Here is a 27,376-nt window from a genome sequence, read left to right on the forward strand (position 1 = left end):
ACCACCACGGTATATTGTAGTGGATTCTGTACATTGCAATATTTAGTACATATCAGTACACTGTAGCTCTCTGTGTGTATCTGCAGAAACAATTGATAATTATATTAAAATAACTAAATAATCTGGTATTATTTTATGCATTTGATCACTGATCATTCATTATGTGTTTGAAAGCTCATGATATACTGTAATTATTTCACAGGAGCTGCCTTGATGTAGGTCTTAGTAACCCTGTTAGTTCAGGGCAAGGAGAGTGTAGACATTTACCTCAGAAAGAAGATAGATATTTGATGAATGCTACAGTACAGTTATTGGAGATAGGATTTTTGTATTGAGGGGCGAAGTGCAAATTAACATTACAGTATTCATTGATCTTTACTCTGACAAGCTTTCTCCTCAGCCCCATTACTTACTGTTTTGCTGACTGAAAGAAAGGACCTTCGACCCAAGATAGCCTTCTACCTAACATGTTCATTTCTGCACCAATACCAAACTCAAACTTAAAGCTCCAAACTCAGTTGGTCTTCAACTGGCAGACACTGGTCAGGAACTAGACACCTCAGTTATTTTCCACCATTGTTAAATAAATGGTATTTAGTTAAAATATGAGTCATAATTATTTAAAAAAATAAGTGTTAGGTGTCCACCCCTATCCTACACTACCACAGCCAGCTTTATCCCCAATATAACTTCACTGCTGACTAAACTAAGGGGACTTGAGAAAAGTAATTTTCACTACTTCCTTCTTTAGAGATGCACCATGGTAACAGGCCCTTTCAGAATTAAGGCTGCACATTAGATGTGCCTGAACTTAAACCAATCTAACATGCACAGTAAATTCCAACAAAAGTAGCCACTGGCAGCAGATGTGTCCATCTTCCAGGATATTTGTATATCTGCAAATGTGAGGATAATGAGAACCAAGCCCATTATCCTGGAAGTTCCACATACTGATTCAATGTCAGTAAGACAAAAGAGCTGATTGTGGACTTCAGGAAGGGTAAGAGGAGGGAACACGAACCAATCCTCATGGGGAGATGAGAGGTGAAGAGATTGAGCAATTTCAAGTTCCAGGTTGTCAAGATCTCTGAGGATCTAACCTGGTCTCAACACGTCAATGCAGCTATAAAGAAGGCAAGACAGTGGCCATATTTCATTAGGAGTTTGAAGAGATTTGGTTTGTCAACTAAAACACTCAAAAACTTCTATAGATGTATCGTAGAGAGCATTCTGATAGGCTGCATCACTGTCTGGTATGGGGAGGGGCTACTGCGCAGGACGATAAGGAGACACAAAAAGTTGTAAAGTTAGTCAGCTGCACCTTGGGTACTAGTCTTCATAGTATCCAAGATGTCTTCGAGGAGCGGTGCCTCAGAAAGGCAACGTCCATTAGTAATGAACCCACCACCCAGAGCATGCCCTGTTCTCACTGTTACCATCAGGTAGAAGGTACAGAAGCCTGAAGGCACACACTCAGCGATTCAGGAACAGCCTCTTCCCCTCTGCCACCTGATTCCTAAATGGATGTTGAAGCTTTGGACACCACCTCGCTTTTTAAAAAATATACAGTATTTCTGTTCTTGCACATTTAAAAAAATCTATTCAACATAACGTAATTGATTTACTTGTTTATTTATTATTATGATGTTTTTTTTTCTCGGCTAGATTATGTATTGCATTGAACTGCTGCTGCTGTTAACAAATTTCATGTCACATGCCAGTGATGATAAACCTGATTTTGATTCTGATTGTGAGGAAGGAGTTGAAGGCACCCACTCAGCAATTCAGGAACAGCTTCTTTCCCTTTGCCATACAATTCCTAAATGGACCGAACTACATATATTATTTCTGTTTTTGCACTATTTTAATCTATTCAATACACTTTATATATACTGTAATTGATTTTCTTATTTAGTTGTTTTCTTTCTATATTATCATGTACTGCATTGAACTGTTGCTGCTGAGTTAACAAATTTCACAACACATGCTGGCGGTAATAAACCTGATTCTGATTTATGCCGTAATTGCAGATAACTTAAGTTTATGGGAAGATTGGTAATTTATCTGTCTGACTTGTCAAATTAAGAAATAGTTGAGCTCCCAAGCGCAAAAGTCACAAGTGTCACAAATTTTGTTTAATCCAAGGTTTGTGATTCAAACAAGTGGAAATAACTTATTCAGCTCTATAAACAAGTAGAGCTTTTGCAAGTTAATTTGGAGCATTTTTTAAGACAGGAATATCTCTTCCCTTTCAAGCTCTTGTGTTTGTGTTCGGTGTGATCTTTTCCATAAACTTCATTAATATGGAGATCGAACTATGGAGAGCATAGTTCAGTGAGAGTAACGATATTTAAAAGGTGTCTAGATTAGCACTTAAATCATATTGACATAGAAGGCACGTTACAGGAAGGTGTGATTCATGCAGGTGGAGTTCCCGAGTGGTCAGTGAGGGCCTGGTGGGCCAAACAGCCTATTTCTATCCTGCATTTGAACTGGAAGTTGAAAAATATCACAGGAGGGAAATTAGCTTTTGTCTGCAGGGAGGATTTCAACTAGATTGTTATGGGGGTGGGGGCATTTGAGAAAGCAAGCACAGTGAGAAGACATGATTACACACAGCAACCAAAGCCTAGCAATCGGAATAGTCATGTTTACAGTTAACGATCATATAGGACCACTGATATAAATTGCATCTACACGGCTTTGTATCTCAATACACATAGCTTAACTGGCAAAGCAGACTAACTGAGAGTGTGAATTTCCTGAAGGGACTGGGGTATTGTGGCCATAGTGGAAACGTGGCTACAAGAAGGGCAGGACTGGCTGTTCAGTGTGCCGGGGCACCGATGCTTTAGGCAAGATAGAGGAACGGGTAAGAATGGAGTGAATGTTGTCTTTTTGAAAAGGGAGTACATATCAGCGGTGCTTAGGGAGGGTATTCTTGGGGGATCACCTAACAAGGCCATTTGGGTAGGTCTCAGGAATAAGGAGGGAATGGTCTCCTTGGTAGGGCTACGTTATAAACCACCTAACAGTCAGCAGAATCCTGAGGAGCAGATGTTGAGGAATAGCACACACTCGTGGGAATAGTAGGGTCGTGCTAGTGGGAGATTTCAATTTTCCTGCTGTTGACTGGATCACAGAGTGCAAAGAGCCTGGATGGGTTGAATTTGTGGGGTACATCAAAAAGAGTTCCCTCATGCAATATTTAGAGGAAACCATTTGGAGAGGAGCAACGTTGGGCCTCCTCTTAGAGAACGAGGCAGGCCAAGTAACTAAAGTGACAGTTGGGAAACACTTTGGGTCCAGTGATATAATTCTAAATAGTTATGGAAAAAGTTGGAACAGGTACATGGCTTAAAGTCCTGAACTTGAGCAGGGCCAACTTTGAGGGCATTAAGCAGAAGCTAGCTGGGGTCAATTAGGTGACTCTATTTCAAGGTAAAGGAAGGTTGACAAGTGGGAAGCTTTGAAAAGGATCATACAAGAGACCAGGTGCAGCATGTTCTTGTTAGGGTGAAGGGTGAAAAAAGAAAGCATACATCATATTTAGATAGCTGGATACAAATGAATCCCTCAATGAATATACAAAGTTTAAGAGCAGTTTTAAGAGGGAAATCAGGAGGGCAAAAGGAGGCTATGAGATGGATCTGGCCGGCAGGGTTAAAGATAATCCCAAGAGGTTCTTCATTTATATTAACAGTAAAAGAGTAACTAGGCAGAGGCTTAAAGATCAGCAGGGAACCTGTGTTTGGAGTTGCAGGAAATGGCTGAGATTTTTAGTGTCTATTTCTCTTTGGTGTTTACTGATGAGAATATGTCAAAGAAATGAGGATGAGTAGTGAAGTCTTTGATACGATGCATATTGTGAGGAAGAAGGTACTTGCAGCCTTGACGTGCATTAAGGTGTGTATATCAATAGGGCCAGACCAAGTGCACCCCCAGATCTTATAGGAGGCCAAGGAAGAAATAATGGTGGTTTTGTAGTTAATTTATTGTTAGCTGTTGGTGAAGTTTTAGGGGACTGGTGATAGGTTAAAGTTGTTGCATTGTTCAAGATGGTTAACAAGGATAGGCCACTGAACTATAGGCCAGTGGAGTCTGACTTCACTTGTAGGGAAGTTACTGGAGGGAATTCTGAGGGACAAGATCTACCATCACTTGGATAGTCGAGGCCTGATCAGGAATAGTCAATCTGGTTCTGTGCATGGGAAGTTATGTCTGATGAATCTTTTGGGAGTTTTTCAAAGTAGTAACTAAGAGAATAGGTGAAGGTAAGGCAGTGGATGTTCTCTGTCTGGTTTTTAGTAAGACCTTTGACAAGGTTGATCTGGAATGTTTGGTTGCGTGGGGAGCCAGTGAAGCAGATTCAGAATGAGCTTGATGATAGGAGCAGAGGGTGATGGTTGAAGATTTATTCTCTGAACAGAGGCCCCTAATTAATGGTGTGTACCAGGGGATCAGTGTTGGGACTTCTGTTATTCATTATTTATGTAAATTATTTGGATATGAATGTACATGGCATGATTAGTAAATCTACAGATGATACAAAATTAGGAGTCTCATTGATAGGTTACAAAGAATTGCAAGTTAAGAAGACAGCTGAGGATTTCAACTTAGGTAGACGTGAATGATGCATCTTAGACCGTCAAACCAGGGTAGCACTTAAGCAGTGAACACCAGGGCACTGGTGAGTGTTGTGGAGGAGAGGAACCTGAGAGTTCTTGTGCTCAGTTCACTAATACCAGCCAAGTAGAAGAAGGCGGGAGCATGCTGGCCTTCATCGGTCGGGGCATCGAGTTTCGGAGTGGGGGCATTATGTTGCAGTTATATAAGGCTCTGGTGAGGCTGCACTTGGAGTATTGTCTACAGTTTTGGTCACCCTTTTATAGGAAAAACATACTTAAGCTGGAGAGAGTGCTGAGGAGGTTTAAGAGGAAGGTGTTAGTTACAGGGAGAGTTTGGGTATGCTGGATCATTTTTCCTGGAGCAGCGGAGAGTGACCTCAAAGAAGTTTATAAAATCATGAGGGGTATGGATAAGGTGGACAGCTATAGTCTTTTCCCCAGGGTTGGGGAGTCCAAAACTAGAGGACATTGATAAGAGAGGAAAGCTTTAAAAGAGACCCGAGAGGAATTACTTCACACAGAATGCAACAATACCTGGAATGAGGTGCCAGAGGGAGTGGTCAAGGCAGGTCTAGTTGCAACTTTTAAGGGGCTTTGGATAGGTACATGCAGGGGAGAAGCATGGAGGGTAATGGGGCAAACACAGGCAACTCGAACTAGCAGGGAGACTGCAGTGGCCAGAATGGATCAGTTGAGCCAAAGGCTTTGTTTTTGTGCTATGGTACTCTGCGACCTCTCTGACCTGTTGAGAGTTTGCAGAATTCTCTGTTTTGTCACATACTTACAGCATCTGTAGGTTTTCAGACTTCTGCAGAATACGTTTCAATGAGTGCTGGGAGGTACTGTGGTAGTCTCGGTCACTGTACAAATGGGCATTAACAGTGTCCATCTAAGACTATGTTCTGAGGTCCAAGAGTGGGCAATGCAATCAGAATGTACATGTACTGACTTGACTCCTGCAGATGCTGCTCTGTCTGAGAGAGACTGATGCCGGCTGTGACGGTGACATTGCTGGTAAATATGGACAGTATTCCAGTCACACTCAAGCAGCATGCTTCAATTAATTCTGCCTGAAATGGAAGTTCAAAATTACATATAGTAGTTGGAGGTGCTTTGAAATATTTATGAAGCACATAATAGTGCATTATGTAAATATAAATCTTGTAACTCAGGGCCGTATATTTCAAAGGTACCATAGTCCAATGTGTAAGAGATTCACAAACATTCAGCATCAATGGGAAGGAGAACCTGATGATAACAGGCCCCAGAATGAGAACATTGAATGATTCTCATGCAAGAAAAACCATGTAATTTTTGCTCATTTTGAGCTGCTCTGAGGAATCTGTTGATGAACCCCCTTTTTGAATTGTTTCAAAATTTGAAGCAAATTTATTATCAAATTATGAATATGTTACTTTATGCTACCTTGAGATTCATTTTCTTACAGGCATTTTGCAGGAAAAAAAGAAATACAATAGAATTATATGAAAAAACGTAATTGACAACCAATGTGCAAAAGGCGATGGACTGCAAATAAAAATAATACTGAGAACACGAGTAGTAAAGAGTTCTTGAAAGTGAGCCCATAGGTCGTGGAATCAGTTCAAAGGAATGGCGAGTCCAGTTATCCACCGGGTTCAGGAGCCTGATGGTTGTAGGGTAATAACTGTTCGTGAACTTGCAGAAACCCAAAGCTTCTGCATGTCCTGCTCGATGGAAGTAATGAGAAGGGGAGGGGGGTCTTTGATGGACGCTGTTTTGTTGTGGCAGCGCTCCATGTAAATGTACTCATTGGTGAGGAGGGTTTTGCCTGTGATGGACTGAGCCGTATCTACCACTTTCTGTAGCCTTTTCCCTTCTTGGGCATCGGAGTTTCCCTACCTGACCATGATGCAGCCAGTTAGGGTGCTCTCCACTGTGCATTTATAGAAGCTTGTCAAAGTTTTCAGTTCTTGTTTTGCTGAGGCTTTCTATAGTAGCTTCAGATAGGGAATTCAAGGGACAGTTGCAAAGTGTGCATGTAAGATGATGTGTAGTATGAAACGGCGGCACAGTGGCGCAGTTAGTAGGACTGCTGCCGCATGGTGTCAGTGACCCAGGTTCAACCCCTCTGCTCTCTCTATGAAGCTTGCACGTTCTTCCTGTAATTGTGTGTGTTTCCTCCAGGTGCTCCAGTTTCCTCCAGTCGATAGGTTAAAGGCAGGCTAAATTGCCCTGCTGTATATAGATACAGTATGTGGTAATACTTGGGGCAAGTATTGATGGGAATGTGGAGGAATAGGTTACATGGACAGTAAATGGGGGAATTGGGGTTGGTCTGCACATCAGCATAGACATGATTGGTCGAAGAGTTTTCTGTGTCAGAAGGAAGTATGGAATGTATGTATAGAAAGTTAATTGTGATCCAACTAACTTGTTGTTTGTAGTTATTTATGGATGAGCTTGTAGGGCTGAGAAGCACTGTTAAAAATAAAGGGTATAATTTATAGGGAAAGAAGTGCGACATTTTTATATTTGTAATAAATATTCCACTTCTATGCTGATGATAACTCAGTTTTCAAATGGTGAACCTCCATTTTAGGCACAATTAAGTGAAGCCTCTATGAACCTGTCCCAGACATGTCCAAAAATTGACATTCACAATTATCTGTTTAAAATGGATCAATTCCATTGACATCTATTCATTATCGGCTTCCAGAGATATTAATTAATTCTTCTGCAGTTACCTTATTCTGCCTGTGTGCATGAACTTACCAGACTGAGTTGAGCCTAATATGACTGTAACTCCATAGAACACTACAGCACAGAAAACAGGCCATTTGGCCCTTCTAGTCTGTGCCAAAACTTTATTCCACTAGTCCTATTGATCTGCACCCAGTCCATAACCCTCCAGACCTCTCCCATCCATGTATCTATCCAATTTATTCTTAAAACTTAAGAGTGAGCCTGCATTAACCACGTCAGTTGGCAGCTCGTTCCACACTTCCACCACTCTGAGTGAAGAAGTTCCCCCTAAACCTTTCCTCTTTCACCCTAAAGCCGTGTTCTCTCGTATTTACCTCTCCTAATCTAAGTGGAAAGAGCCCACTCGCATTTACTCTGTCTATACCCCTCATAATTTTGTAAACCTCTCTCAGATCCCCCCTCATTCTTCTACGCTCCAAGGAATAAAGTCCTAACCTGTTCAATCTTTCCCTGTAACTCAGCTAGCAACATCCTAGTAAATCTTCTCTGCACTCTTTCAATCTGACTGATATCCTTCCTATAGTTAGGTGACCAGAACTGCACACAATACTCCAAATTTTGCCTCACCAATATCTTATATAACCTCACCATAACATCCCAACTTCTATACTCAATACTTTGATTTATGAATGCCAGGGTGCCAAAAGCCTTCTTTACAACCCTGTCTACATGTGACGCTACTTTCAGGGAATTATGCATCTGAACTCCCAGATCCTTTTGTTCCTCTGCACTCCTCAGTACCCTACCATTTACTGTGTATGTCCTACCTTGATTTGTCCTTCCAAAATGCAACATCTCACACTTGTCTGCATTAAATTCCATATGCCATTTTCTGGCCCACTTTTCCAGTTGGTCCAGATCCCTCTGTAAGCTTTGAAAGCCTTCCTCGCTGTCCACAACACCTCCAATCTTAGTGCCATCAGCAAACTTGCTGATCCAATTTACCACATTATCATCTAGATCATTGGTTTAGGCAACAAACAACAATGGTCCCAGCACAGATCCCTGAGGCACACCACTAGTCACAGGCCTCCAGTCTGAGAATCAATCATCCACTACCATTCTCTGTCTTCTCCCACACAGCGAATTTTGAATCCAGTTTACAACCTCTCCATGGATACCTTGTGTCTGAACCTTCAGAACTAACCTCCCATGTGGGACTTTGTTAAAGGCCTTACTAAAGTCCATGTAGACAACATCCACAGCCTTTCCTTCATCTAATTTCTTGGTAACCTCCTTGAAAAACTCTACAAGATTCGTTAAACATGATCTACCACACACAAAGCCATGCTGACTATCCTTAATCAGCCCTTGACTGTCCAAGTACTTGTATATTCAATCTCTCAGAACACCTTCCAATAATGTACCTACTACTGATGTCAGGCTCATCAGCCTGTAATTACCTGGTTTACTTTTGGAGCCTTTTTAAACAATGAAACACCATGAGCTACCCTCCAATCCTCTGGCACCGCACCCGTGGCTAAGGATCAGTTTAAATGTTTCTGCCAGGGCCCCTGCAATTTCTACACTAGTCTTTCTCAAGGTCCGAGGAAATACCATGTCAGGCCCGGGGGATTTATCTACCTTTATTTGCTGTAAGGCAGCAAGCATCTCCTCCTCTTTAATCTCTATATGTTCCATGACACTGCTCCTTGTTTTCCCTTCCTTCCATATACGCTATGCCAGTTTCCTGAGTAAATACTGATGGAAATACTGATACTGGTCCAGTCAGACCTCTCACTAGAGAGTCTGTCATGTGTACAGATGGCTCTGGAAAGATCCGCTATACCCACCACTGCAATTTGCTTTGACAACCAAACAGTGCTGTATGCATCAATAGGCTCCTTTGTGGTAGTCCTCAGACTTTGCAAGGTGTTTACACCACAATATCAAAAGGCTATTGAAAAGTTGGCATCAGATGTGCTACTTCACTTGAATCAGACACAGTGAATTTATGATATCTGGCCTCATCTGGACTAGGAAAACTTGAGTTAGTGTCTTGCCACTGCATTGATACCTCAATTGTTCATGTATTTCCTCCTGTGTCTTTCTCAACCATTGAGTGAATTGCTGGATATAGATTGTCTAGGCAGCAAGATCGATCAGATTGTGACAAAGTAATGGTGAGCCTGTTTGAACTACCTACCAGTGCTGGTGAAGATACTCCTACTGTCTTGATTTAGGGTATCGACTCAAAATGTTGACATACACCTTTTGCCTCCACAGATGCTGCTTGATCAGCTAAATTCTTCCATCACCCCACACCCCCTTGCAACTATCTTATTAGATAAAAAGGTCTAGGATTTAGGCCTAAGTTAACATCAAGGTCTGAACTATTGTCTCTGATGCCACAGTTCTTATCTGTGCTCACATCTTTATTACCTTTTGTCCAGAATGTGATATAATATTTAAATTAATTTTACATGGAATTAATCCAGCTTTAGTGAAATGGAAATTTGTCATTCAATCCACTTTTTCTAATTGTCAGTTAAATCCTGATTATTTTTGGATGTATTGTATAAGCAGATCACATTATATAGAACCATGGGATAATTATGTCTCATTTGTGCAATTCACTCAGGCCGTCACCTGTCATTTGTTAAATGGATACAAATCACTTTTCACCAGTACTGCAAAATATACCCTTCATCTTTATTTAATAAGAAAGACTAATTAGAAGATGAATATTTATTGTGGAGATCTTTTTGGCCTACCTGTACATGTCTCTGATACTAGTGCTTAATTTGTCTATCCTTTCATTGTTCCTCCTCTTTTAGTTCAGAAGGCAGGATGCCAAGGTTAAGATAGAGATTTCTAGAAGAGGGTGTGGATAAGTCTAATACGACGTGACAGGAAGGAGCGGCTGTCAAGGAAGGAAGATGGAGAAAACTGCATTGATTTATAAAGAAAAATGTAAGTGCGGAGGATCATTTAGACCATTTGGAATTAATATGGATTAATAAGGCTGCAGTACAAGTAAATTTATTCAGCCTTATACAAACCCATTGCTGAGTGGCAGCAGCTCACCATTAAATCACACAGTATCGCACAGAAAATCGTTTTGTTTCCTTCGATGGTGGTTTCAGTTTTGCCATGAATGATTTATAGCCTTAATATTTTTCTTCCGATTATATTTGATTCCCCCCCCCGCCCCAGATATAACTAAATTTTTACCAGGTATAAATCCAAAATGCCTGCACTTTACAAAAATCACACTTGCAAATCAGAAAATTTCTCCCTCACATAATGAAGGTTTTCTCTACCTACCTGTCTTCAGACAGTAAATATGCATTGCTGTTTTCACTTTTAGATTTACAAATGCAATGAATTTCTTAATGCTCAGGGTTAAAATGTACAATTGAGTATTTGATGCCTTGATGAGTCATTGTTAGATACTTTCAGGATTTCTGTTAATTTTGTGATAAATTATTTTTAGATGTTTGTTAATGAGGTTGCAGCACACAATGAAAATTTAGAGGCATAAAATGGCACAGCTTTGGATTCATCAATAAATAATGCCACAGTATATATATTTCTGTATTCTTTGCTGCTGATTTCAGAATGCCTATTAGTACAGCCATGCAGACATTACACGAAAACAGGCTTCCCCCAGGATTTACAATCATCACATTAAGTTTATTGATCTGACAACCAATGATTCAGAGCCCTAGATTTAATAAGTAAGCGCTGCTTGACATGTGTGACAGGAGCGTCTGAACAGGCAGCTTTGCACAAATTTCACCAGGCTGGTGCCAATGAAGGTTTTGATGCTCACCTTTTGTGGCACTTTCCAGTTATCAGCCAGGGTGGGAATTAGTTAGACAATGATGTCAAAGGGTTTTTTCATGATTACTGCTTTGTCCAGGAGGCAGCTCGTTATATCAGTTTCACTGCTTCTTCCTCAGAGATAATTTACTTTATTTATTTCCAATTCTCTCCTCTCTTTTGTGGCCACAGATATTACTGTCCTTCTTGCCCCTTGTCGCCCTTTATGCATGACTCAAGGCATGGAAGGGCAAATTTTCCACCTAGCTGAACGGTGTTAATGAATGAGATTTGGGAATGACGGCAGAGAAAATATGATCAGATCCTACTGGATATTTAATTCTAAACTTATACTGTTCTAAACGGGGACAAAATTCAAAATATGGAGGTGCAAAGGGACTTGGGAATCTTTGTGCAGTATTCCCTAAAGGTTGAGTTGGTGGTAAGGAAAGCAAAGGCAATATTAGCATTCATTTCAAGAGGACTAGCATATAAGAGGAATGATGTGATGCTAAAGCTTGATAAGGGATTGGTCAGACCACACTTGGAGCATAGTGAGCAGTTTTGGGCTCCTGATCTAAGAAAAGATATGCTGGCATTGGAGAGGGTCCAGAGGAGTTTCACAAGAATGATTTTGGGAATGAAAGGAATAACATATGAGGACTATGTGATGGCTCTGGGCCTGTACTCGCTGGAGTTTAGAAGAATGAGAGGGTATCTCACTGAAACCTATTGAATATTGGAATGCATGGATGGCGTGGATGTGGGGAGAATGTTTCCTATGGTGGAAGAGTAGGTCCAGGGGGCACAGTCTCAGAATAGTGGGACGTCCATTTAGAACTGAGATGAGGAGGAATTTCTTTAGCCAGAGGGTAATGAGTGTGTGGAATTCATTGCCACAGACGACTATGGAGGCCAAGTCATCGAGTATATCTAAGGCAGAGATTGATAGATTCTTGATTGTTCATGGCATCAAAGGTTACGGGAGAAGGAGAGGAGAATGTGTTTAGGAGGGATAATAAATCAGCCATGATGGAATGGCAGAGCAGACTTGATGGACTGAAAATGGCTTATCTCTGCTTCTATGTCTTACAGTCTCACAAGCCTTGATCCTGTGCCAGTTCAGCTTCTCTCACAACACAGGGCATTCAGAAGCTGACCAGGACCAGTGACATTACCAGGATAACTGTTAAGTTAGCTTGACTGCTTCCAGTGGAAGAAAAAAGTCCGAATGGGCCCACTGTTTGTTTTGACCCTCCTAGTAAGAGTTGAATGTAAAATGCTGCATACAAAAAGGGATAGGCTCAGGATTAGAAGTATGCCACTTAACCCTTTCAGGTTTAGTGAAGCAATGTGTTCTTGTATGACTCTCTTTAATCTTATATTAACTGAGTGATGTACTGTTGGCAATAGCATGTAAAACTGAGGCCCTAGTGTGGAAGGGCAACAGTCCTCCCTCTGCCATGTTTTGGGAAAAATATGTCATTGGACAGAGTGCAGGAAAGATTTAGCCAACTGATTCAAGGAATGAAGAACTTTAGTTATGTAGGTAGGCTGGATAAACCGTGGTTTTTCTTCTTGGAATGGGGAAGATGGTACAGAGATCTAATAGAGGTATTACACCTATCTCTACCGCTTTCACTGGCAGCCCATTCCATATACCCTCCATCCTCTATGTGTAAATGTTCCCCTTCATTCCCCTCTGGTCCCTTTTAAATCTCTACCTTCTCACCTCAAATTTACATCCTCTGGACTTAGACTCCCATATGCTGAGAAGAAGACTTGTGACCATTCACTTGATTATATGTAATCTCTTCCCTCCTCCCACCTCCTTTGTTCCAGAAAAAAAGTCATAGGCTACTCAGTCTCTCATAACTCAAGCCCTCCAGTTCTGGTAACATCTTTACGAATGTTTCCTGCACAGTTTCCTGCTTAATGATGTCCTCACTTTAATTTGGCTTATTCAGCTTAATAGCCAAATAAACAGAACTGTGCACAAAATATCAAGTATGGTCTCATCAACATCTTGTGCAATTACAGCTTGATGTCCCAAACCCTCTACTCAGTGCCCTGACCAATGAAGGCAAGTGTGCCAGATGGCTTCTTCACCACCCGATCTACCTGTGTCACCACTTACAAGGATCTACAATATGTACCCATAGGTACATATTCCTCCCCTCTGATCTATGATGCTCTCTGGTGCCCTATCATTTACTGTATAAGTCTGGCCCTAGCTTACATTGCGAAAATGCAATGCCTTATAATTGTCCAAGTTTGCAGTATGTAGGAAGTCAGGGTGAGCACAATTGTCCCTGATGACTACACCTGTAAAAGTTGCATCCAGCTGCAGCTTCTGACAAACCGAGTTTGGGAACTTGAGCTGGATGAACTTTAGATCATTCATGAGGCAGAAGCAGAAATAGACAGGAGTTTCAGGGTGACTGTCAGGAGAGGGAAGGGGAATAGACAGAATGAACAGAGCACCCCTGTGGCCATTCCCATCAATAATAAGTATCCCGTTTTGGATACTGTTGATGGGGACGACCTACCAGGGACAAGTTGCAGTGGTCGCGTCTCTGGCACTGAGACTGGACCCTCAGCTCAGAAGGGAAGGAGGGAAAAGAGGAGAGCAGTAGTGATAGGGGATTCGATAGTTAGGGGGACAGATAAGAGGTTCTGTGGGAGAGATTGAGAATCCCGGCTGGTCTGTTGCCTCCATAGTGCCAAAGTCCACAATATCTCGGATCGAGTTCTCAGTATTCTTAAGAGGGAGGGTGAGCAGCCAGATGTCGTGGTCCATGTAGGGAACAATGACATGGATAGGAAGAAGGAGGAGGTCCTGCAAAGAGAGTTTAGGGAGTTAGGTGCAAAGTTGAAGGACAGGACCTCCAGGGTTGCAATCTCAGGATTGCTACCCGTGCCACGTGCTAGTGAGGCTAGAATTAGAAAGATAATGCAGCTAAATACGTGGCTAAGGAGTTGGTGCAGGAGGGAGGGCTTCATGTTTCTGGACAATTGGGCCTTGTTCCAGGGAAAGTGGGACCTGTTCCGACGGGACGAGTTGCAGCTGAACTGGAGGGGGACTAACATCCTTGCAGGAAGGTTTGCTAGTGCTGCTCCGGGGGGTTTAAACTAAATTTGCAGGGGGAGGGGAACCAGAGTGTTAGAGCAGATAGTGAGGTGGAGGAGGATAAAGGTCATGCGAGAACTGCAAGTATAGTGCATGGAGTAAAGCCAGATCTAACATACAAAGAGGCTTTGAGGAAAAAGAAACAGAATAAAGGGTGTAAAGGTAGTAAGGTAGAAGGGCTAAAGTGCATGTACTTCAATACAAGAAGCATCAGGAACAAAGGTGATGCGGTAAACATGTATATATGTTGTAACTCGGTTACCTGTCTGGACACACACCTCTGCTGACTGCCCCTGTGGCTCCTCCCACAGTCCTGTATAAAGGTGTTCGCCTTGCCCCTCCCCCTCAGTCCGGGGGCAGACACTCACTGTGGAGGTCGTATTGTACAGCGAATAAAATTGAAGCACCTTCAATTACTCCAAAAGACTGAGGTTTGGTAAAATACTGGAAGGCTTTTATTCGCTGTACAATACGACCTCCACAGTGAGTGTCTGCCCCTGGACTGAGGGGGAGGGGCAAGGCGAACACCTTTATACAGGACTCTGTGGGAGGAGCCACAGGGGCAGTCAGCAGAGGTGTGTGTCCAGACAGGTAACCGAGTTACAACATATATACATGGTTTACCACAGGTGATGAACTGAGAGCTTGGATACATACATGGAATTATGATGTAGTGGCCATTACAGAGACTTGGCTGGCACCAGGGCAGGAATGGATTCTCAATATTCCTGGATTTCAGTGCTTTAAAAGGGATACAGAGGGGGGAAAAAGGGGAGGAGGGGTGGCATTACTGGTCAGGGATACTATTACAGCTACAGAAAGGGTGGGTAATGTAGCAGGATCCTCTTTTGAGTCAGTATGGGTGGAAGTCGGGAACAGGAAGGGAGCAGTTACTCTATTGGGGGTATTCTATAGGCCCCCTGGTAGCAGCAGAGATACAGAGGAGCAGATTGGGAGGCAGATTTCAGAAAGGTGCAAAAATAACAGGGTTATTATCATGGGTGACTTTAACTTCCCTAATATTGATTGGCACCTGATTAGTTCCAAGGGTTTAGATAGGGCAGAGTTTGTTAAATGTGTCCAGGTCAGATTCCTGTCACAGTATGTTGACAGGCCGACTAGGGGGAATGCCATACTAGATATAGTACTAGGTAGTAAACCGGGTCAGGTCACAGATCTCTCAGTGGGTGAGCATCTGGGGGACAGTGACCACCGCTCCCTGGCCTTTAGCATTATCATGGAAAAGGATAGAATCAGAGAGGACAGGAAAATTTTTAACTGGGGAAGGGCAAATTATGAGGCTATAAGGCTAGAACTTGCGGGTGTGAATTGGGATGATGTTTTTGCAGGGAAATGTACTACGGACGTGGTCGATGTTTAGAGATCTCTTGCAGGATGTTAGGGATAAATTTGTCCTGGTGAGGAAGATAAAGAATGGTAGGGTGAAGGAACCATGGGTGACAAGTGAGGTGGAAAATCTAGTCAGGTGGAAGAAAGCAGCATACATGAGGTTTAGGAAACAAGGACCAGATGGGTCTATTGAGGAATATAGGGAAGCAAGAAAGGAGCTTAAGAAGGGGTTGAGAAGAGCAAGAAGGGGGCATGAGAAGGCCTTGGCGAGTAGGGTAAAGGAAAACCCCAAGGCATTCTTCTATTATGTGAAGAACAAAAGGATGACAGGAGTGAAGGTAGGACTGATTAGAGATAAAGGTGGGAAAATGTGCTTGGAGGCTGTGGATGTGAGGGAGGTCCTCAATTAATACTTCTCTTCAGTATTCACCAATGAGAGGGAACTTGATGATGGTGAGGACAATATGAGTGAGGTTGATGTTCTGGAGCATGCTGATATTAAGGCAGAGGAGGTGTTGGAGTTATTAAAATACATTAGGACGGATAAGTCCCTGGGGCCTGACAGAATATTCCCCAGGCTGCTCCACGAGGCGAGGGAAGAGATTGCTGAGCCTCTGGCTAGGATTTTTATGTCCTTGTTTTCTATGGGAATGGTACCAGAGGATTGGAGGGAGGCGAATGTTGTCCCCTTGTTCAAAAAAGGTAGTAAGGATAGTCCGGGTAATTATAGACCAGTGAGCCTTACATCTGTGGTGGGAAAGCTGTTGGAAAATATTCATGGAGATAGGATCTATGGGCATTTTAGAGAATCATGGTCTGATCAGGGACAGTCAGCATGGCTTTGTGAAGGGCAGATCGTGTCTTAACAAGCCTGATAGAGTTCTTTGAGGAGGTGACCAGGCATATAGATGAGGGTAGTGCAGTGGATGTGATCTACATGGATTTTAGTAAGGCATTTGACAAGGTTCCACATGGTAGGCTTATTCAGAAAGTCAGAAGGCATGGGATCCAGGGAAGTTTGGCCAGGTGGATTCAGAATTGGCTTGCCTGCAGAAAGCAGAGGGTCATAGTGGAGGGAGTACATTCGGATTGGAGGGTTGTCACTAGTGGTGTCCCACAAGGATCGGTTGTGGGACCTCTACTTTTTGTGATTTTTATTAACGACCTGGATGTGGGGGTAGAAGGGTGGGTTGGCAAATTTGCAGATGACACAAAGTTTGGTGGTGTTGTGGATAGTGTAGAGGAATGTCAGAAGGTTGCAGAGAGACTTGGATAGGATGCAGAAGTGGGCTGAGAAGTGGCAGATGGAGTTCAACCCAGAGAAGTGTGAAGTGGTACACTTTGGAAGGACAAACTGCAAGGCAGAGTACAAAGTAAATGGCAGGATACTTGGTAGTGTGGAGGAGCAGAGGGATCTGGGGGTACATGTCCACAGATCCCTGAAAGTTGCCTCACAGGTAGATAGGGTAGTTAAGAAAGCTTATGGGGTGTTAGCCTTCATAAGTCGAGGGATAGGGTTTAAGAGTCGCGATGTAATGATGCAGCTCTATAAAACTCTGGTTAGGCCACACTTGGAGTACTGTGTCCAGTTCTGGTCACCTCACTATAGGAAGGATGTGGGAAGCGTTGGAAAGGGTACAGAGGAAATTTACCAGAATGCTGCCTTGTTTAGAGAGTATGCATTATGATCAGAGATTAAGGAAGCTAGGGCTTTACTCTTTGGAGAGAAGGAGGATGAGAGGAGACATGATAGGGGTATACAAGATATTAAGAGGAATAGATAGAGTAGATAGCCAGCACCTCTTCCCCAGGGCACCACTGCTCAATACAAGAGGACATGGCTTTAAGTTAAGGGGTGGGAAGTTCAAGGGGGATATTAGAGGAAGGTTTTTTACTCAGAGAGTGGTTGGTGCGTGGAATGCGCAGTATACTGAGTCAGTGGTGGAGGCAGATACACTAGTGAAATTTAAGAGACTACTAGACAGGTATATGGAGTAATTTAAGGTGGGGGGGGATTATATGCGAGGCGGGGTTTAAGGGTCGGCACAACATTGTGGGCCGAAGGGCCTGTACTGTGCTGTACTATTCTATGTTCTATGTTAAATTCTATCTACCATTCCTTGGCCCACTTCAAAATTTACCCAGATCCTACTGTAATATTCAATAGCCTTCTTCACTGTCCATTGTACCACAAATTTAGTTAAACTACTAACCACGTTAACAACATTGTCATCCAAGTCATTAATATAAGTAAGAAACAGCAGTGGATTCAGCATTATTCCTCTGGTACTCCACTGGTTACAGGTCTCCAATCTGAACTTTAGACCAACACAATGACCCCTCTTTCTCTTTCCACCAAGCTAGCTCACATTGGAATTCATGTGATGTAACTTCCAGACCAGCATACCAGACAGGACCTCGTCAAAACCCTTCCTAAAATCCATATAGACGACAACATAAAGGATATAAACAGGCAACATCATGAACGACAGAGAGAAACTGTTCCTATTGGAGTACAGCTCCAATAGCATACAGTATTGAAGTTTGCTGACAACACCACTGCTTTTGGCTGAATCAAAGGTGGTAATGAATTGGCATAGAGGAGGGAGATTGAAAATCTGGTTGAATGGTGTCACAGAAACGTCTCACTGAATAACAGCAAAACCAAAGAGCTGATTATTAACTATGGGAGATAGAAAGGTCCATGTACAAGTTCTTGTTAGGAAATTGGAAATGGATAGGCTCAGTAACATTAAGTTCCTTGGTGTTACCATATCAGAGGATCTCTCCTAGGACCAGAATGTAAGTTGTTCGTCCATTGTCATCGTCGATGAAGAGCTCGACACCATTATGATGATGGTGTTGAGACCAGCGCTTGATTTGGATTTAGGTGATGGAGAGTTGTGCAGCGTCAGCCTCACTCTCTCTTCCCAATTCCCATATGGATCCAGTGGCAAGACAAGAGTCGAGACGACTGGAGATGGGACTAGGTGCAGTGGATGACCAGGACATCTTCTGTGCCTTGTCCTACTCTACATGTTCCACAACACTTGCAGAGACCGCCTTCTTGATCGTTGGACCTTCCGTTGGTCTCGTCCGCTCAATCCGCTATCTCAAAGAAGCGTGGCACTGCTTCTACTTTCTTAGATGTTTGCACAGATTCAGCAAGTCTCCTAAATTTTGACAAACTTCTATAGATGCACAGTGGAAAATATCCTGACTGATTGCAAGTCGACCTGGTTTGGAAACACCAATACTCTGAAATGGAAAAGCCTACAGAAAGTAGTGGATACAGCTTCAGTGGATTGAACCCATCTACAAGGAGTGCTACCACAATGAAAGCAGCGTCCATCGTCAAGGACGCCCACCATCCAGGCCGTGCTCTCTTCTCGCTGCTTCCATCTGGAGGGAGGTACAGGAACTTTAGGTCCCACACCACCAGGTTCGTGAACTGTTCAGAATCAGGTTTAGCATCACTGGCATATATCGTGAAATTTGTTAACTTAGCAGCAGCAGTACAATGCAATACATGATAATATAGAAAATAAATGAATTACCGTGTGTGTGTGTGTGTGTGTGTGTGTGTGTGGTGTATAGATATACACACACACACACACACACACACACATATGTAAGTACTTCCAGGCTTCCGTACCTCCCTCCTGATGATAACAATGAGAAGAGGGCATGTCCTGGGTGATGGGGGTCCTTAATAATGGACGCCGCCTTTCTGACGCACTGCTTCTTGAGATGTCTTGGATACTATGGAGGCTAGTACCCATGATGGAGCTGACTAACTTTCTGCAGCTTCTTTCGATCCCTTTCAGTAGCCCCCACCATTCCAGACGATAATGCAGCTTCAACCATCCTGAACCGGTGGGGGATAACACTCAGCTTGACTCTGAACTGATTCCACATCCTATAGACTCACTTCCAACTTCCGTGTAGTATATGGTGACATATATATAATAAATTTACTTTGAACTTTGAAGAACCAAGAACAAGGGGACAAGGATTGACAGTAAGTAGCAAAAAAAATAGTAACCTGAGGAAAATATTTTTACTTAGTAAGTGTTAGGATCTAGGATGCACTGCAATGGATAGTATTGAAGGCAGATTCAATTTTATTGTTCAGAGGGAGCTGGATTATATCTGAAAGCTTGTTGAAAGAATTGGGAGTGTCAAACTGGATTTCTCTTATGTTATATATTTACAGACCCAGTAGGTTAAATAGCCTCATGCTGTATCCATTATATGATACCAAAAGAGATGATCTAATTATTCATTCTTTTGTTGTTTGTGTTATCTTACTGTGTACAGGTTGTTTTCCTTGGAAGAGGAGACTTGGTACGTCACCAAATATTCTTGCAAATTTCTAGAGATGTATGGCGGAGGGCATTCTGACTGGTTGCATCACAGCCTGGTACGGAGCTCCAGTGCACACGATTGCAAACGGCTGCAGAGGGTTGTAGAGTCAGCCAGTTCCATCAAGGGCACAACCCCCTATGTCATCGAGGACACCTTTAAGAGTTGATGCCTTAAGAAGGCCGCATCCACCGTTAAAGACCCTCAATGTCTGGAGCATGCCTGCTTTACCTCAGGGAGGAGCTACAGGAGCTTAACGACCCACACTCAGCATTTTAGGAAAAGCTTCTTTAACTACGCTAACAGATTTAGTAAGTGTTCCATGAACACGGCCTCAACATTCATCTTTTGCACAGTTTGTTTTGTAATAGTGATTTTCATATATTGCACTGTACTGCTACCACAGAACAACAAAACTTCACACCATGTGCTAGTGATAAGAAATCGGGTTCTGTTTCTGATTCCTTGTTTTCCCTGCCCAACTGAAAAGTTTTCATTCAATTTTGAATTCTTTTTTGCTTTTCTGGTGTGCAGTCGAATCAGCACTGGAGGCCTCACCGGGTCGGGGAGCAAGAGATTTAAATAAAGGAGCTTTCGCAGCATTCTGGCTTTTTTTGACGGTCTGGACATGATTCATTAGCAAGTACAGATAAAAATAAGGCAGGGACAAGTGGAGCAGCCATTGTTGGAGTGCACCAGTGTTAAAGTGGGGAGGCTTTGGGTCGTCAGGCCTGATGTACATAACTGGTAAGTTCCTTCTTATTCATTCTTCATTCGTTGTTAGTACATAGTTAGAGCTGTGTTGTGTTCTTTGTGTGAGATGTGGGAAATCTGGGAGACTACTAGCCTCCCGTATACCCACATCTGCACCAGGTGCACCGAGCTGCAGCTCTTCAAAGAACATGCTTAATGACCTTCAGCTCAAATGGGAAACTGAGGAAATGACAGATAGGAACTACAGGGAGGTAGTCACCCCTAAGTTGCAGGAGGCAGGTGACTGTCAGGAGAGGGAAGGGAAATGTGTAGCCAGTACAGAGTACCCCTGTGGCCGCTCCCCTCAATAATATATATACCGCTTTGTTGAGGGGCACGACCTACCAGGAGGGAGCTGCTACAAAAGAGTCTCTGGCACTGAGTCAGGTGCAGTGGTTCAGAAGGGAAGGGAGGAGAAAAGGATTGCAGTCGTAATACGAGAGGAGTAGACACAAGATTCTGTGGACGCGTTAGAGACACACGGATGATGTGTTGCTTCCTAGGTGCCAAGGTCAGGGATATCTCGGACTGTGCCCATGGCATTCTGAAGGGGGAGGGTGAGCAGCCAGAGGTCTTGGTACATATTGGCACCAATGACCTAGGTGGGGAAAGCGAGGAGGTCCTGAAGAGAGAATTTAGGGAGCAAGATAGAAAACCGAAAACCAGGACCTCCAGGGTAAAAAGTCACCCTATTCTTACATTCCAGTGAAGGTAAGAATGGGATGATTTGGCAGAGAGGTCCATGGCTGAGAACTTGGTGCAGGGCTCAGGGTTTCAGATTTCTGGATCATTGGGATCTCTTCTATGGTAGGTAAGATGTGTACAAAAGGAGCAGGTTACACCTGAACCCGAGGGGGCAGGTTTGCTAGAGCTGTTGGGAAGGATTTAAACTAATTTGGCAAGGAGGGGCCAGAACAATAGTGATAGGGCTGAAGAGAGGGTTGTTTTTTTTTACAAGGAGAGGTAGTGTGCAGTGAGATTGTCAGGAAGGACAGATGATAAGGCAACATTGCAGTCAGTGGGATGATTTGCAGTGTAAAAGGGGGACAAAAGTGAAAAGGGTGACAGATAAAGGACTGAAGGTGTTATATTTGAATATATGTAGTATACAGAATAAAGTAAATGATCTTGTAGCACAGTTAGGGATTGGCAGGTATAACATGGGCATCACTGAATCATGGCTGAAAGCAGAGTATAACTGGGAGATAAATATCTAAGGATACACCTTGAATTTGAAGGGATGGGCAATTAGGCAAAGGGTTGGTGAGGCTCCGTTGGTAAATGAAAAATGAAATCAAATCCTTTGAAAGAGGTGACACATGATCAGAAAACATAGAATTTTGTGGGTAGATTTAAGAAACTGCAAGGGGTAAAAAGACCCTGATGGGAATTATGTGCAGGCCTCCAAACAGTAGCCAGGATGTGGGTTACAAGTTAGAACAGGAGATAGAAAAGTCATGTCAAAAGGGCAATGTTACGATAGTCATGGGGTATTTAAGTATGCAGGTAGATTGGGAAAATTAGGTTGGTGCTGGATCTCAAGAGAGAGAATTTGTAGAATGCCACAAGATGGCTTTTTAGAACAACTTGTGGTTGAGCCCACTAGAGTATCAACTATTCTGTGTAATGAACTGGATTTGATTAGAGAGGTTTCAGATAAAGGAGCCCTCAGAGGCACTAATCACAATATGATAAAATTCACCCTGCAATTGGAGAGGAAGAAGCTAGAGTCAGATGTTTCAGTATTACCGTGCAGTAAAGGGAATTACAGAGGCATGAGAGAGGAGCTGGCCAAAGTTCATTGGAAGGGGACGGTAGCAAAGATGACGGCATAGCAGTAATGGCTGGAGTTTCTGGGAGCAATTTGAAAGACGCAGAATAGATGCATCACAATGAAGATGAAGTAATCTAAAAGCAGAATGACACAACCATGGCTGACATCAGAAGTCAAAACCAATATAAAAGCAAACGAAATGGCGTATAATGACGTTAGATGGCATTAGTACAAAGTTAGAGGATTGGGCAACTGTTAAAATCCAACAGAAAGAAACTAAAAAGCCATGAGGTTTGTTAAGATAAAATATGAATGTAATCTAGCCAACAATATCAAAGAGAATATTAAAAGTTTTCTCAGATATATAAAGAGTAAAAAAGGCAAGAGATATTGGACGACTGGAAAATGGCGCTGGAGTAATGGGGACAAGGAAATGGTGGATAAACTGAATACATATATTTTGCATCAGTCTACACTGTGGAAGATACTAGAAGGGTGCCGGAAGTTTGAGAGTGTCAGGGGAAGAAGTGAGTGCAGTTGTAGATGCTTGGGAAGCTGAAAGGTCTGAAGGTAGATAAGTCACCTGGACCCGGATGGACTACACTCCAGGGTTCTGATAGAGATAGCTGAAGAGATTATAGAGGCATTAGTAATAATCTTTCAAGAATCACTACATTCTGGAATAGTTCTAGAGGACTGTAAAATTGCAAATGTCCTTCCACTCTTCAAGAAAGGAGAGGGGCAGAAGAAATGAAATTATAGGCCAGTTAGCCTGACCTCAGTAGTGGGAAGATGTTGGAGTCGATTGTTAAGGATGTGGTTTCAGGGCACTTGAAGGTGCATGATAAAATAGGCCAAAGTCAGTATGGTTTCCTTAAGGGAAACTCTTGCCTGACTAATCTATTAGAATTTTTTGAGAAAATAATAAGCAGGATAGACAAAGGAGAACCAGTGGATGTTATGTACTTGGATTTTCAGAAGACCTTTGACAAGGTGCCATACATGGGTCTGCTTAACAAGATAAAAGCCCATGGGATTACGTTAAAAAAACAAGCATAGATAAAGCATTACTGATTGGCAGGAGGCAAAGAGTGGGAATAAAGGGTACATTTCGGATTGGGTGCCGGTAACTAGTGGTGTCCTACAGGAGTCAGTGTTCAGAGAGCTTCTTTTCATGTCTTATATCAATGATTTGGATGATGGAATTGAGGGGTAGGTAGTGTTGAGGAAGCAGGGAGTCTGCAGAAGGAGATGGACAGGTTAGGAGAATGGGCAAAAAAGTGACAAATGGAATGCAGTGTCAGGAAGTGTATGGCGATGCACTTTGATAGAACGAATAAAATCACATTTTCTAAGCAAGGAGAAAAATCAAAAATCCAAGGTGCAAAGGGACTTGGGAGTCCTCTAGCAGTTAATTTGCAGTTGAGTCAGTGGTGAGGAAGGCAGATGCAATGTTAGCATTCATTTTGAGAGAACTAGAATATAAAAACAAGGATGTAATGCTGAGGCTTTATAAGGCACTGGTGAGGCCTCACTTGGAGTATTGTGAGCAGTTTTTGGCCCCTTATCTCAAAAAGAATGTCCTGATATTGGAGAGGGTTCAGAGGAAGTTCACAAGAATGATTCCAGGAATGAAGAGGTTATCGTATGAGGAATGACTGATTCTGGGTCTTTACACACTGGAATTTAGGAAAATGAAGGGGGTTGGATCACGATTGTTGGAAGGCTTAGATGGAGTGGATGTGGAGAGGGTGTTTCCTATGGTGTGAAAGTGTGAACCTGAGAGCACTGCCTTAAGATAGAGGAACATCAGTTTAGAAGGGAGATGAAGAGGTATTTATTTAGCCAGAGAGGGGTGAATCTGTGGAATTTGTTGCCACAGGTGGCTGTGGAGGTCAGGTTGCTGGGTATATTTTCCCTACCATCGATGTTAGGCATACAAATCTACAGTTACCAGGTTTTTCTTTGCTGCCTTCCTTGAAAGGTTGGGGGGTAGGGGGTAGGGGGAGGGGGTTGCAGGGCCAGTTGAGCCACATCAGTTTGCTGTCCTCCAGTCATCTGATATCACGTGTCCAGAGGAGACTGAAAAATCTCAGCCAGAGCCTTTTGTGAATATCAGTTGTTTAGGACCTCAGCTATATTTCCTGGCTCAACACACAGACTGTTCACGTCATCTCCTATTTTTCCTGTTATGTTATTTGCCCTAAATATCCTTCAGATTTATCTTAATGTAATGATGTTTTATGACTTCGATTAGCCTCCAAATTTTCTTTTTATTGCCTCCCTACACTTTTTACTGTACTGTCATGTCTTCCCTGTCTTTTGTCCCAAAAACTGTCATACACTTCCTTTTTTTCTCTTTATCCAACAATTTATATCCTGGGTTCAGTATACTTGTTACCCTGGCATTAACTGGACAAGAACATGTTGACCTTGAACTTAAACTATCCCTTTGAATGCTTCCATTGTGCGGATATAGATCTACTGGCAAGTAGATGCTCCCAGTCTGAGTTTGCCAGGTCTTCTCTGTATTTACAACCTTTGTTTCTGGCCCATCAGTGTCATTTTCCATAATCATTCTAAAAAATACGGAGTTATAGTCACCATCTCCAATATGATCCTGACACTTCCTTCATTTGACGAGCTGCATTCCTCAAGGTAAGATCTAGTAACACTCCTTCATTGGTCTATCTACAAACTGCCTCAGAAGGCTGCTAAGGACATACCCTGACTGATGAAGGTAAGTATTCTGTACATCATCTTTACCAGCTAATTTACTTGCCACTTTCAGGGATTTATGGATCTGCTATCCTTGTATGCTCTTAAAGGTCTTACCATTTACTGTATACTGTACATTTACTTATGACCTCCTGTAGTACAACAGCACATACTTGTCCTGATTAGATTCCAGCTGCCATTTTCCCACCTGTATTGGTAACTAATTTATGACTTTCTGTGTCCTTAGACAACAGTACTCACAAACCACAACTCCACCAATTTTTGTAGCATCAGCGAATTTATTAGTCTCCCCACCTACTTTTCATCTGTGGAAATTACTGGTCACATACTCCAGTTGGAGGAATGTCCCACCACCACTTCCATCTGTCTTGCGAGTAGGCCCTATCCCTAAAAATCTCCTCCAATAATTTCGGACCCACTGATGTAAGGCTCACCAATTTATAATTTGCTGGATTACCATTATTGTCTTTCTTAAACAAAGGAAGATCATTGGATATTCTCCAACCTCCTGAGCCGTCTTCAACTGTGGCTAAAGAGGATACAAAGACCTCCATCAAGTAATCTCTCCTGTCTCTCTCAATAGTCTGGGATGGATTCCACCAGGCCCAAGGGATTTATCCACCTAATATTTTTCAAGATATCTGACATTTCCTCCTAGACATGAGAATATTCCAGAACATCAGCAATTACTCCCTGACTTTCTGCGAAGGCTGAGAAAAGTCCATCTCCCACGCCCCCATCCTCACCACATTCTACAGAGGAGGTATCGAGAGCATCCTCAGCAGCTGCATCACTGCCTGGTTCGGGAATTGCACCGTCTCGCATCGCAAGACCCTGCAGCGGATAGTGAGTCAGCTGAGAAGATCATCGGGGTCTCTCTTCGTGCTATTACAGACATTTACACCACACGCTGCACCCGCAAAGCTAACAGTATTGTGAAGGATCCCACACACCCCTCACACAAACTCTTCTCCCTCCTGCCATCTGGCAAAAGGTACCAAAGCATTCGGGCTCTCACGATCAGACTATGTAACAGTTTCTTCCTCCAAGCCATCAGACTCCTCAATACTCAGAGTCTAGACTGACATCTACATCATTTATTATTATATTGTAATTTCTCCTCTACTGTGCCGATTGTCTTGTTTATTAATTATTGTACTGCCCTGTACTGTTTTGTGCACTTTATGTAGTCCTGTGCAGGTCTGTAGTCTAGTGCAGTTTTTATGTTGTTTTACATAGTCTAGTGTAGTTTTGTGTTGTTTCATGCAGCACCAGGATCCTGGAGGAACGTTGTTTCGTTTTTACTGTGTACTGTACCGGCAGCTTACGGTCGAAATAACAATAAACTTGACTTGATGAGTTGTTTTCTGCACCTTCTATATTTCTTAAGGGTCATGTCCCACATCAGCTTATGTATGCTTTTTAAAAAACTCTTTCTGCATAAATTTGCATCATCTTTCATCATCCATTTTCCTGGACCTTATCATCCTGGACTTACTTTCTCACAGGATCCTGTTGCTCCTGCATCCTGACTGGCTGACCTTCAAATGACTTCCCCGCCAGATGACGACCTACTGAAAAACACCTGCTCCTAATCTACTCTCCACAGCTCCTTCCTCAACTAAATGTAATGCTTCCCCACGCCTGCAAGGACAACTCTTTATTTTTTTTATCAATAGCTGTCTTAAAACTGTCAGCATTTTAGGATGAAGCCCTGAATCAGGATGTCTAAACTGTTTACAATACCTGTCCACCAGCAGATGATGCTCAGCCCACTGAATTCCACAGCAGTCTAATTTTTGCACTGTTTTTTTTACATCTGTCGTTCACAATATGGACAAAGCATTTCTTTACTCAGTAAACAGTGAATCTTAGAACCTAGAACAGTTCACTGAAGAGGTAATTCAGTTCACAATGTTGTGAACTTGATTCCAATTTATAATAAATGTCTTTGTCTTGTGTATCATCCTCATCCCGCCATTCCTGTCACATTCATTCATATTCTTTCATAAGTTAAAGCCTCCAAGCTCCAGCAAGCTGCTTGGTTTCATTGCTCCTGATAAGGTATTCCAAGCACCTAACACTCTGCATATAGAACTAGCTCTTACTACCTGCACCTAAAGAGTG

The 27,376-nt window shown here is 42.6% G+C and overlaps 1 long non-coding RNA gene across 1 annotated transcript in view; it reads left to right on the forward strand.

Moving 5' to 3' along the window:
* LOC134343645 (uncharacterized) overlaps positions 1 to 26,573 on the forward strand; it is a 61,439-nt gene extending 34,866 nt beyond the window's left edge. The window contains exons 2-4 of the long non-coding RNA XR_010017301.1: positions 10,151 to 10,286; positions 19,939 to 20,730; positions 25,731 to 26,573. This is a non-coding gene — a long non-coding RNA (uncharacterized LOC134343645). The remainder of the gene's footprint in view (positions 1 to 10,150; positions 10,287 to 19,938; positions 20,731 to 25,730) is intronic.
* The last annotated feature ends 803 nt before the right edge of the window (positions 26,574 to 27,376 follow it).

This window comes from Mobula hypostoma, chromosome 3 (assembly GCF_963921235.1).
Source record: "Mobula hypostoma chromosome 3, sMobHyp1.1, whole genome shotgun sequence".
NCBI classification, from domain to species: Eukaryota; Metazoa; Chordata; class Chondrichthyes; order Myliobatiformes; family Myliobatidae; genus Mobula; species Mobula hypostoma.